General features: G+C 38.9%; 1 long non-coding RNA gene across 1 annotated transcript; it reads right to left on the bottom strand.

Moving 5' to 3' along the window:
- Window positions 1–12,662, bottom strand: LOC125326623. Its single transcript, XR_007203911.1, has 3 exons — window positions 11,876–12,662; window positions 8,214–8,316; window positions 1–6,352 (listed from the first exon to the last, which is right to left on the bottom strand). It is a non-coding gene; the product is annotated as an uncharacterized LOC125326623 (long non-coding RNA).
- Between the last annotated feature and the right edge of the window lie 1,166 nt (window positions 12,663–13,828).

Below are 13,828 nucleotides of genomic sequence, written 5' to 3' on the forward strand. Positions count from 1 at the left end.
ATAAACATACACATGATAATCATTTCCCCAAAATTGTTAACCTATTTTCTCTCCCCTTTACACATCCAGTCTTCTGTTCTGGGAGTCTCTTTGGTGGTCCCTGGTGGTCAATGACCCCAAAGTCATCCCTGACTGCCTGGTGAATTGGTAGATGTTGGCACAACTGGGCCGGTTGTTTTCCAGTTCTTCCTACAGAATAAGCATTGTGTAGTTCCATAGGCCAGTGGTTTTTGAGGAATGAGCATTTTATTAGCCCACCAGATGCAGTAAACAGAAGTATTACCATGTAGAAAAACATCTCAGTTTAAAGCAGGTAATGAAGTACTTCATATTGTTGCATGTGTGCTGCAAAGACATAGCATGTGAAAAAGTAACAAGTTGTTTGGTGCTGTTGCCTGGCGAAAATCACACACATCACATGTGCCTGCAGCTAATTGTTATAGCTCCCACAGAGCCCCAGGACCTCCGTACCTTCCTAGCACTGCCTTTCCATGGCAGGCACCTGGTTTTGGAGAGATGCTCACCTGGCATGTAAAGCTATTGGTCATAACACTAAGCGTTGGTGTTAGGAGAAGGCAAAAAACATCCAAACTTTAAGCTGAATAGAAAGCAACTTGGAGAACACTTTAAAAAATGTGCATTTTATGAACAATGAAATCCAGTGGGCAAGTCATTTGATTCATAAGTCACATTTAATAGTTCAAAATAGGTCAAATTATGTCAAAGTGACATAAAAATAATTCAGGAAAAATTTCAGAGCCTTTAGATCAACTTTAAGGTATTCACAAGCAATGAAACCAGAAAACCAAAAGTATCTCTGTTTTTATGATAATAAACATAATTTTACAACTTGCACATGAATAGCTTCTCCATTGTCTGTGGACTTTGAACAGATGCATAATAATCTTAAAATAATTCAGATAGCCTCTCTAAGACATACCACCCTCTTAATCTTACACTTTTTGATTTGCTGCAGGAGTAGTGCACACACATACATGCACACAAAATAAGAAAAAACTATGAGGAAAAAGATGCATAAATCAGACTTTCCTGCTTAAATAAGGACATTGTATTTTCCTGAGGTAAATTTTTGATTTTATCTTGTTATAGGTGACAATATTTATCCCATTTTTCATATTCGGTATTAGTGATAAATACCAATCAAGGAGTCAGTAGTAAATAAAAAATGTTTTATTTTCTGGAAGTATACAATCAATCAACATACTTCAATATTGATACCAAAACTGATCATTTTGTTCATATAACTTCCATTATTTTGATCCTGATTTTGCCTTAACATTGCATTGCGAGAAACTTTCCAATGAATTTCATCACCTTAACATTCAAAGAGCAATTTCTCATGTGTTTATATTTTGATTGCTTTCTTGGTGACATGAAATACTTAAGTCCAGGAAATCAATATGCAATCTGGTTTTTACTATCATAAGCCAAAGGGAAGCCACCCTCTTAGCTCTGAACCCAAGTGTACTCAATCTAAAGGAATGCAAGTGATTCTAGAAGGAAGCTTTGGAAATTTTGCATTGCTTCACATCCTGTGCTTTTCTAAACAAGGTTTTTAAATAAACACAAGAACGTATACAATGGGGCACTATGAATCATCTCAAGTATGCAGCATTAGGTAGATGTTTCCTTTTAACCATTCTAGAAATGGCTATAAATCTAAAAACTATTTGTTCGAAACCCAAACAATACAACAGGAGTGTCTTCTCGCTATACAGGACACATCACTCCTGTACAGGTAGCAGCAGCTTACAGAGATAACTTGTCAAAAACATTGACTCATGCTTATGCTTTAGAAGGGGATCTGCCTGTATAAAAGAAGTATACTGTATAAAAGAAGTATATTGAGCAGACAGCAACCACAAAAACAGAAGTGATGCCAATGGTAAGATATTATGAGCCAATCATGAGATATTATGAGCTGAAAGTGCATAGAGGTTTATCATATCCATCTTTTTGTCTGAAAAAGAGACAAAAGAGTTCAAGTATTAACTGCAGAAATATACTTGTCAAATAAAAACAGTGTAACTTGTGTGTTACCAAAATAGGAAAAATTTTCTTGTTGCTGTAACATCAAATGTCCTCACTTATTTTACAGCTTTACCTGCAGATATGTTTACTCTAAAAAGCAAGCCTTCAAGCTTTCATATGATTGCATGAAACTTTGACTATAACTGGTAAAATGCTGTATATGATGGTGTAACAATTCATAACTTTTTGAAAGTTTGTTCTTAATTGTAGTTAAAAACTGCTTAAGAATCATCTATGTTTTAAAAAATAGATAGTTTGACAAATAAATATATTTTTAAAAATAAAACATAAATAAAACTGGGATTATGTACAATGAGTGAAGGCCATCTGTAAGTTTGGGATAAACTCACACTTGGAAATACTTTTCTTTAAGATGCTGTAATTGAAAAAGTCAAAGAATAATTAAAAATTCTAAATAATCAAAATGAAGTATTTCTGGTTAGGTTTCAAAATTTGTCTTACAGGAAATGTTTTTTCCTCTCATTTTTGCAAAATTCTGTTCCAAACAAATTTGAATTATATTTCCCTGCTCCTGCTCCATGTTGTGGCAACTGCAGAGAGGAAAATAAAGATACCACTTCACCCTGATGAATAGGTAAGATAGATCCCTAAGAAAGATGGTATAAAAATTAACATTCAAAAGATGTCCCAAGAGCTTTCCTACTCCTGAGGTGAAAGCAGTTACACCTCCACTGCATTAGCAACACTGAATATACATTTTTATGACCTGTCCTCTGCTCTCTGCACTGACTTCAGCTAAAATTCACCTGGTACAAAGTAGTTCTTATCTGGAATAGCCTGTTACACAACACTGACCACCCCCTTCATATCTCAGGGATTTATGGCAGATGAAATAACCAGTGTGTAAGTGTGAGCTACATGTAATGATTAATGAGGATCAAATGAAAAACATGAGCACACACACACATTGAATGTCAAATACTACTTCTCTCATCTCCAATTAGTTCATGGATAAAATTTCTAGTCCTGTAGCTCTCAGAGAGTCCAGTGTTGTGGATCTATGACGCTTGTATGGTCAGGCAGTATGGTGCCTAGTCTAAAAAAAATTCAACAAAGGCCACCAAAAGCTATCAGAAGCTTCTGCAAATTCAGCAGAGAGCACATAGCAGTAGGGCAGTACCACCTTCTGATATCTTGAAATAGTACTACATTTTTATAAGTTTGGCTCAACATTAAGGACTGACAGTAAAATGCTGATAGGTAATGTTAATAGTAAAAACAAAAACAAAAGCCAAACTAAACAAGTATGTAATACAAACACAACAAATATCTAAATAAGTGTCCAAACACCACCAGAAACTTTCTAGAGCTGAGGAACCTGCTCAACTCTGACAAGCCATTGCAATGGCTGGTTACTTTTTAATAAGAAGCTTCACTTTTAAATTTCAAGTTTAAATGTTTCTTCTTTCACAAGTCAGATACTGAACATCTCTTATCAAAGTTTGTTCTCACAGTTATAAATAGATTTTTCAGCACTTAAATTTCTCCTTGATAATTTAAACAGACTGAGCATCTTTAGGAACTAATTAAAGGCCTGTTTCCTAATTGTTCCCTCACTCTTTTTTTTTCTTTTCTCAATCTTCTTCAATACTTTTTTGTTTTAGACTTCAGAACTGAATGTAGCATTCTTTCAGTAATCTTATCAACATCAAAAGGAATCCAGATATTAGTAGGAACATGTAATTCCAGCATTAAACATCATCATCTTGACATTGTTCCTTAAGCTCATGTATAGATTCTCAGTGGAAAAATACATCATTAAAAAAACAATTTGACATTCTCCCTATGATATTTATTTTGCAAAACCTCTCCATGGGTTTCAGTTCTCTCGGCACAACCTTCCCATTCTGTTGTTCTCCGCAAAATGGTTTCCAACCCTTCAGGTTGTCACTGACAACAACTAGAGCACATTTTTTGAAAAACACATGCTCTTTTTGATTTCTTTCATTCTTATTACCTGCTTTCCAGAAACAGTTCTTCTTTGGGAAGGAGCTTAGCTGGGTTTAACTGAAAAGACTGATGAAAAAGCAATCTTAAAAATATTATTTCTCTTAATTACTGTATAGTAGATACTTGTTCTCTCTGATTCTAACCAAATGGACCCAAGTGAAATGTTTTGTGGATTGACTCACTTGAACGAGGAGCTATGAAATTGGGGAGGCAGATGGTAAAGGTGACACTGGGAGTGGACAGTGAGAGGCAGATCATCATGAGCAATTTATTCCTGCTAGGCTTGGAATGACAGCAAAAAAGGAGATACCTCAGCAGCACCTTGCTCATTTCACCTGGTCAGAGGCAGCCTAGGTGTCTCCCAGTAAAGAGGACATGGCATGCCTACACAACGTGTTTGGAACAGGAGAGTGGGCCAGGTCCCCAGCAGTATGAGTTGGAAGTATGCAAGTGTGAAGACAGCCAGCAAACAAGGATATGAGGCATTAGGCGAAGCGGCCACAAAGCCTGGCCATCTCTGAGCCGGCGCTAACTGCGCCCTCCCACCTCTACCAAAGAGCACTCACACATTTGCATGAGAGCAGCAACACTGACTCAGAGGCTGTGTTTGTTCTGGTGGCCAGGGTTTGATGCTCTGTGAGATCAGGCACACACGCAGACCAGACTATGCATCGTGAGTATCAGCAACTATGTTTCGGCCAAGTGTTGTCTTCAGCAGCAGGCTTGGTTCAATGAAGAAGTTATGAATGTCCTGAGGGGAAGATCACAGCCTTTGAGGAATCGTATGATTTTAATAAGCAAACACTAATACTATTACTCTTCTCTATTAATTATATTTTACTAGAAATAAAGCCTAGGTTATTTCTGAGAGAGATATTTTTTCCTACATGCATTCCACTTTGACAGTAAACACAACACAAAGATAATCTGTGCAATATCCAATATTGCTTTACCCCAATGACCTGTGAAAAAATTAAAATGGCATTAATATGCTAGCTTTTCAGATCTAGACTGCAGTTGTTGAGGATCTTTTAATTATCTTTAATTACATTAACAACAGAAAAAAAATACTAAAAACCTCTGTAAGACAGAAAACCACACTTGGCTCAAGTACACCTCAGTGTGTTGGTTTTAGGTTAATTTTTAAAGGTAGAGTTTTTCCTTTCATCTATTCCATATTATCTTTCTAATTTTAGCATTTTTATATGAATATTAAGTTAACAGCAAGCAGCTCACATATAATGTTTGTACAACATCATTAAACTTCGTTTGGTGGCACTTTACTCTTAGTGGGTATTTGTGAGCAAAGATAGTAAGGATAAAATATCTCTTGATTCCTTCTACTCAAAGGACAAACAGCTTGTAGCCATTCCCTGAAACATATAGAAAAATGACAGAAACCTGCAGGCAGAATCTTCCTGTGTATGAAAATCATTGTATGAAACAAAAGCCATATGGAAACAAAACTGAGATCAATTCAGGGAATTAAACACCAATAATCACAAAGGTGTTTGCACAAAAACCAAAATACACACTTCCACAACGCAGGCATTCTGGGTCTTTTGACTCAGTTTCCCCACCTACTGGTGTGAATATCCAATATTAAAGACCTCTGGTTCCATAATTCCCTCTCAGTTTTCAGAAACCCTGCACACTATCCATGGTCAATGAAGCTACGGAGCCCGTCACAACGCTACAATGGAAGATGTCCAGGAAGATGTCCCTGTCACATCGTGCCGTGGCTGGCTGTGTCACTGCTCCTGCGCGCTCCTCTTGGCTGTCTCCGAGCGAGCTCTTGTGGTCCCCTGCCTTTTGTACAGCCCTGGAAAGTGATTTTCGTACTTCCAAACTGTCTAGCAATCATTGCTTTACAAGTATTATGATCTCTGTGTCAGTTATTTTAACTCTTACTCCAATTCGCTGTGAAATTGGTTCTGGCGAAGCCCCAGAGACCTTTCTCCCTTCTCTCCCCATTTCTGAGGCACTGAACTCTCATACCCCGTGACCCGGGGCTGAGATTGGGTTATGCAGAAGCCTCGCTCGCCCTGCATCAAATTCAAACCATTTTCTGCTTATTCAACCACTGAGAATAGCACCGCCTCGTTACGGCTGCAGACGGAGCTCAGAGGCGCTGTGAAGCAGGCGGCCGGGGCGCGGCGGCTCCTGACCCTTCCGCCGTGCTATCAATAGATGGCAGCAAGAAGCTCCGTCTCTCCCGAGCGCCGCGCGAGGAACATACTCCCGGCGGGAACACAGGACCAGCTTTCCAACAGAGTGCACGCAGCAGGTGTTAACAGCCTCGGCCCATCACGGAATGGCTCGGTGCACGCTGGCAACAAAGCAGAAGTATGCAGATGGCCCTTCAGTAAAATGTTTGCAGTACATTTGGAACCGGTCAATAACAGGAACTGAAATAAAGTTCCCACTTGAAACTTTACTGGTGTGGGTGGAAGTCCTAAAATGGTGTATAGCAATGAGAGAAAGCAATAGTCGAACCAGGTCAGGATGCCCTTTGCAACAAATTAAACCACAAGTTTTAACTCGCAAGCGGTGAGACTTTGGAATAGCCCACTACACAGTTTGACCAGTTTGTGTGTTTAGTAGAAAGATGCAACTTATATTACATGAAAATTTGAATGTGCATTAAAAAAAACTTCTCCCTAGAAAAGATGAGTCTTTCAGGAGTGTCTCAAAATTACTGCGTCTCCCCACCCCCCTTGCACTCAATGTGACTCTTTTTTTTGTCTGGACCAAATTTTTAGCTTCCTGTTTTGTCACTTCCTCTATTCAAAAATATACTTTTCAAGATAATACTTTTTCTGTTCACAGAATGTCTCTTTAATCACAAATAACATTTCCTCACTCTCCACACAGGACACCCCCCTCTCTCTCCCCCCCTCCCCCCCCCCCCCACCATATCATTCATTAACGTTCCTTTTTCCTGTCTGTTTTTCCTTTCATTCATTTCTCATGCTCTTAGAGTGAAAACCTTCACATTAAATCATCTCTTTGCAGTCCAGCATGTTGTAAATTCACGGAGTCAGACAGATTATGAAAACTGGCCAAGGGATCTGGTGATCTCTGAAGGATGTGTGAAATGGGAATATGACTGAGCCTTGCTGCTGCCATACAAATGGAGATGCTGCGATGGGACTGCTAGGGAGACACTTTTTACTATGATATTTGATATATCTGCTCATAAATGTAAATATTTATGCTACAAAACTATTAAAGCAGATCATTAATAATTTTTTTCACACAAAGGATGTTTCAATATAATATCCTGAACAGATAATATCCAGTAAAAGAGGAAAAGATACCTTCTTCAAAGCATTCAGACTAAGAATCTTGAACATCATTGTTCAATTTCAATATTAAAAGGACTCAGAACACTGAATTCAAGACCTTTAATTTCCTGCACCATGCTATATACTTTCAAGAAGTAATTTTGCAAAAGAAGAAAAATATTTTGCTATTCTTTTCAGCAGCTGATCTTTTATTTCTGCTTAAGGCCTCCCAAGTTCTGGAGCAATTAGCAATTTCTTGCACAGATATTGACTGAGTTAAAATGCAAAGTCTGCAGCATCGCTTCTGGATGCCTAAAATCAGTCCTAATGTCAGCAACAGGGGTAGTGCCATTCATATACATTAGAGTTCTTTCAGTCTGCTGTATGTCTACAGCAGAAAGTGCTATGAGTGCCAACATTAAATTCTGGCTTCTAATCAACAGTGTCATAGTATGCTTGTTAGGTGTTATGATAAGTTGAGCTTGAAGCAGATGGCTACACTCATGGAGGGATCTAACATTTTCATTTTGTGGTCAAGGTTGGGGAATGTATGTGCTGGACAAGGTGGAAATGCTTCAGCACATCACCCAGCTCTCCCAGCAGGTTTAAGAACTCTTTTCTCTCTCTCTCTTCTTTTTTTTTTTTTTTTTTTTTTTTAGACTTTTTCTTTGCCTCTTTAAGATAAACCTAGTTCACCATGGATTGAAGCCTGTATCATCCACTTGCTTTATGGGCTCTTCTGACTTCACTGGTCACAATCTCTCTCAGAATTCCTTTGGGGATTTCAAAATCATGTAGTTAACATCACCTTGTCTTTAAATTTAGCTAGATGACATCAGGCTTGTTTTCTTGAAGCTTTTTTTTCCCCAGTCTTTCATGCAAAAGCCAAATATTCAGACTCACCACAGAACTCCTTCCTTGTTTTTACCCTGGCAGAATAGCACTCAAGTATTCTTTCAGTCATCTCCAAGCATGTTTAGCTAAGCTTCAGGTTGGGGAGGACTTTCTGCCAAGATGAAAAGAGGCAAAAGAGAGTCATGAGATAAAGTGGAAAAGATTTCCTCAGAAGGGTGAAAACCAACAGTTCTCCTGTGAAGTTCTGATAACAGGGAGATAGCCCGGGGCTGCAATCAGAGGTAAAAGCCCTCATGCTTGTTAATTTATTCTCCTTTTCTAAGCAACAGAGATCACTGCAGAAAGGTATGACTATGGAGATATGGATTGTTGAAGATAATTTATGGTATGCAATTCTATTTCAACTTATCAAAAATGTGCAGAGGAGGGAAGTGACACCTACACTTGCAGCCAGAGGGTGGCCATAGATCTATTTCTGCTGCACTGGAAGCTGCATCCCCCTCTCCTGTCACGATTATTTGCACATCCAGTACCCAGTCAAAGTGCAGTCACATCCTTGCTGTGTGGCAGCATCAGTCATGGGACTGTGGAGTGGGGGAGCAGGCAGAACAGCTAGCTCCTCTATTCGTCCTTGCAGGTCATGGGTGTTGCAGGTTGCACATCTGGCACATGTTGAAAAGAAGCATTGCTTTTCACACAGGGGGTATATGACTGGTCACAGCAGAGAAACTGCTGCAGAGACCTGGAAAGCTGCCAGCAGAAAGGACCTGAGGGTGCTGGTTGACAGTGGTAAAACATGAGCCAGTGGGTGCCCAGGTGGCCAAGAAGGTCAATGGCATCCTGGCCTGTATCAGAAATTTTGTGGCCAGCAGGACCAGGGCAGTGATTGTCCCCCTGTGCTCGGCACTGGTGAGGCCACACCTCAAATCCTGCGTCCAGTTCAGGCCCCTCACTACAAGAAGGACACTGAGGTGCTGCAGTGAGTCCAGAGAAGGGCAATGGAGCTGGTGAAGGGTCTGGAGCACAAGACTGATGAGGAGTGACTGTGGGACCTGGGGTTGTTTAGCCGGGAGCAAAGGAGGCTCAGGGATGTTATCACACTCTACAAGTTCTTGATAGGAGATTGTAGCCAGGTGGGAGTTGGTCTCTTCTCCCAAGTAAGAAGTGACAGGAAAATAGTAAGAAGCCTCAAGTTGTTCCAGAGGAGGTTTATACTGATTGTTAGGGAAAATTCCTTCCCAAAAGTGTTGTCAAGCATTGGAACAGGCTGGCCAGGGAAGAGGTTGAGTCACCATCCCTAGAGGTATTCAAAAGACATATAGATGTGACACTCGGGGACATAGTTTAGTGTTGGACTTCACAATGTTAGGTTTACTGTTGGACTAGGTGATCTTAAAGGTAATTTCCAACCTTAGCAATTCTGTAATTCTGTGAAATCAGAGCAGCTTCTGATTGACACCACAGTATTTTGGATCTGTGAGCCCTTCCCAGACACAAAGACAGGAGACAGTTCTTAGATGCACAAAGGCAATGGCAACAGAATCACGCTGTAGAAGGGAGGAATTTTGCTATGAAGTGCATCTGGCACATGGACCATATCTCAACTAATACTGGTTTGATGAGCAAAAAATATGAAAATTATCTATCATTCTCAACAGGTTATATAACTAAAGGAAAGAAGAGTAATGTCAAAGGTTAACACAATGCACAGTCTTCACTTAAAGCTAATCCACTAAACAACATGCAGTCTATACCCTCCAGGAAAATATTTTCCATCATGGAGAATCTTTTCTACAAGAGTTAAGATGGTGTTCTGCAAGCCAGTAATAAGTTCTACTTCGTATTGCACACAATTAGAAATTGTTGCATAGATGAAAACTCTGTTTTGTTATGCTTTATAGATGCATATCAGTGAACTAATTTTGTTATTACTTAATCAAGGTAACAATTAAATTTCATTACCTAAAAAATTCCTTTTATACAGTGATCTTGAAGAAAAGGATGAATACTTTAGATGTTTGTATTAATCAGATCCTGTACCACACAGACCAATTTCAGCATGATTCCCCTAGCGATGATTCTGCAAACTGCATCTCACCTCCGGGTATTTGAGACAACCGTTGTACCAGATTCCCACTGCTTGTTTTATCTTCTTGCTGCTGTTTGCAGTCTTGTAGTCATACACAAGACTATTTAGGGGGAGACTGCAATAAGTGGAAGGGACAACCCTTCCCTGAGCCATTTTTACAAGGCTTATTCCCATCTCTTCTTCTCATTTCACCAGCAGAACAGGGAACACTGTGCCCAGGAATCAATTGCTGGGTAAGCAGCGGCACCTGCCACCTTCTATTGCCCCACACATGTTTAAGGTATTGTAGCCCCCTCGCTAAGTTACTGTGGGTCAGGCTGGTGATGTCTTCTGGTCTCTTTCTCATATTCTGCTAGCATGAACCATCTGTTTTCTGCAGAGATTTCAAATACTTTTCAAAGCTTTTAGAAAGAATAGATTTTATGTCTGAATAATATTCTGTGGTCTTATTTTCAATATGTATTGTGCCATATGTATTTTATCTAGGGGTTTTTTACCTTTTTAAATTTTTTTTAAATTTAGAACCACAAAGTTGTTGGGCCACTGCCAGCTTTTTCAATTCTTTAACCAGGCGTTTCTATGGAAAGGAGGTAGTTTGAATTGTAAAATTAGGTCCTACTCTTTACTCTTTTTTGTTTGTTTGTTTGTTTTGAAAAGAATTGGTTTAGGCATCACAACAGGTTGTGTGACATACTTAATTTTTCATCAGTTTCTTGCCTGGAGGCAGCAAGAACGCTTAAATTTGCAGAGTAAGTGGGGCAGATACAAGAGCCTTTATAAGTCATCAAGCTTCACTCAGTCCTTACTTCAGGGAGTTCCAAATAGCAACAGCATCACATCTTGTTTTCTTCATTCTTACTTATGACTCTTTCTACAATACCATAAATTTGCTTCTGCAAGGGAGCCAGAAAAAGAAGGATGCATTTGGTGGCAACAGACAGAAGCTGTCTTCTCAGAAACATGGCAGAGGTGTTAGGAGAGAATTTAATTAGCCCTCATAAAAAATTGAGAAAAAGTGGAAATAAATTTGTATTATTGTTCTTGGGAAAGGAAGAAACAGTGAAGTGGGATGGAGAGAAAAATACATTTTGGATCTATGAAGAAGGAATATGTGCTTTGTAACATTCTGTGAAGTAGCGTGGAAAGGATGGATTTACCATTTCCAAACATCCATGTGACCCTTTTTGAAGAAAACAATTTTAGCATGCAGAGTGAGAGGAAAAATGATAATTTAGATGTCAAGGTGACAATTTTCTTTTGCTTTATGGAATTCTCTTGACACTGTATAGAAATCCATTAGCTACCCTGCTTACTATTCTAATACCTAAATTTTTCCATTCTGTTTAGTATTGCTAGTGAGACCTGCAGTATTTCTTATTCTGAAGGCCTTCAGATATTTTCAAGATGCAGTATTTCATTGTTATGAAATAACAATAAAAATATTTTAAAATAAGTGTGTGGTGTTAATCCTGCTACCATTTTCTCATTGTGTCCACAGTCAAGGTAAATGTAGTCATTATAAACTTATTTTCCCTATGACTTTGCTCAGAATGCTAAGAAAGTCTTATCACTTTATTTCTTTATCTTAGAATAAGGACAATTGTAAAACTGCAGAACTGACCTATGTAAGGCTTTTCAAGGACCAAGATGACAATGATGACCCTTGCTTGTTGTGGGCTTGTTGTGGGCCCACACAATTTGTTTTACAATAACCTTTAACCTGCAGAAAAATAAGATGGGGGAGAGAAAGAAGGAGAGAGAACGAAAGAAAGAATGAAAGAATGACAGAATGACAGAATGAAAGAAAGAAAGAAAGCTCAGTGACTTCACATTATCCCCTCCTTGTCTGGAAACCATAGAAACCAAACTGAAAGTACAGCCAAGAAGTTCGTCATTTGGCTATCTCTGGCTGATCTCCATGGAAACATTTCACTTTTTGTTGAAAGGAAAGATTTTCAAATCAGACAAATGGCCGCAGTCTGACGGGTTATGACATCTTTGGGAAGAATTTAAAGAACAAAAACAATGTCAAGTGTTCCTGTTTTACATACTTGTGTTACACTTTGCTTTCATGCTATTTTATTTAATTACAATTGCAGCTTTTCTTTCAGAGTTGTGTTTGCAAATCAGACATTACATTTGGGGAAAAAGGTAATACCCTGCCAACAAACCAGGGTCTATTCACTCTAGTGTCCAATTTAGATGTTACTTGCTGTAAAATATAGAGATTATCCAATACCTTTTTTTTGCATGCTTTGCCTGGAAGACTGAATAGAGGTGTTGAATGTGTCGTAACAACTAAAACTGAGAGTTAAGAAAATGTTCAACACCAGCAAGTCACACCTCTCAGAGTTATCCTTTCAGGAACTCTGCAGAGCCAGGAAGGTACTTCTGCCTGCTTCCCACTGCTTACCTTTTGAATTACAATTAAAATAAACACTGGATGATCATGGAAAAATCTACAGACACAACAACTAATATGAAAGGCACTTCCATAGGACTCAAGGCTTTTATTGATCCCTCATAAGTCTTTGGGCACTTAGAGTACATGCCTGTGAGGGTGCTTTCATCAGAGGTAGAGAGGTGGAGTGACCTGAGGATCTTACAGAGGCTTCAGAGTATGGTCATATCCCATATGCATATGGTCGGTACCCAGCAGCTCAGCCACATCAGCAGCAAGGCTGCTCAGGGCACAAAAGAGAAGGCTCTGAAAGACTCCTCCTTTACAATGGCATTTAGTTGTATGTAGGTACCATCTACACTGTATCTACCACTGTGTGTAAGATGTGTCTAAGCAGTACAGATACTCTGCTGAACTACAAATTCTGCACTGAAAATTAAAAAGTCTTGTTACAAAGTGGTTTGAGGTACTAAACCATAATTCATTTGTCCTTAGGCAGTTCCAAGTTACTGCTGCAACTATTCTATCCTATTCTAAATTTTTACTTGCTTCTTTTACCGGTAGTACATATAGTATAAGTGAGAAGAGGGTAAATTTTTCTGCTAATTTAAATACACACAGAAGCTCCACTGCCAGAAAGCTCTTAGGCAACAAAGGAAGGAAAAATGCTGATGCCATCTTACCTTAAACAGAAAAAAGAAAAGAATCCACAGCCACCCTAACACTATTAAAGAATTATTCTGTTTATCATTGTGTACAGCTCAACAAAGTACAGTGCGTATGGGATATGACTTACAGTCTTAGAAAAGCCTCTCAATTTCTCTGATTCATCATGCAATGAATATTATTTCCAACATTATTGCATTATGACTTAGCTAATGCCTCATGGTGGCAGTTTATTACACTGCTCCTATCAGTGACCTACCTGCAAAGAGATGGTGACAACAGAAATTAATGTAAGAGAAATGTCACCAGCAATGAAGAGACATCATCTGACTTCAGCTACAGACAAACTGTCACTGAACAAAAGAGAGAAAATATGCTGATGCTTTTTGAAAGACTGTCAAAAAGACTGCAATGAATTATAGAGACAGAAGTAAACAGAGCAGGAAACTCAAGGAAGTAATGAAAAAACATTCATTAAGAGAAAGTGATGGACAAAATATGGCTCTG

This window comes from Corvus hawaiiensis, chromosome 5, assembly GCF_020740725.1.
Source record: "Corvus hawaiiensis isolate bCorHaw1 chromosome 5, bCorHaw1.pri.cur, whole genome shotgun sequence".
NCBI classification, from domain to species: Eukaryota; Metazoa; Chordata; class Aves; order Passeriformes; family Corvidae; genus Corvus; species Corvus hawaiiensis.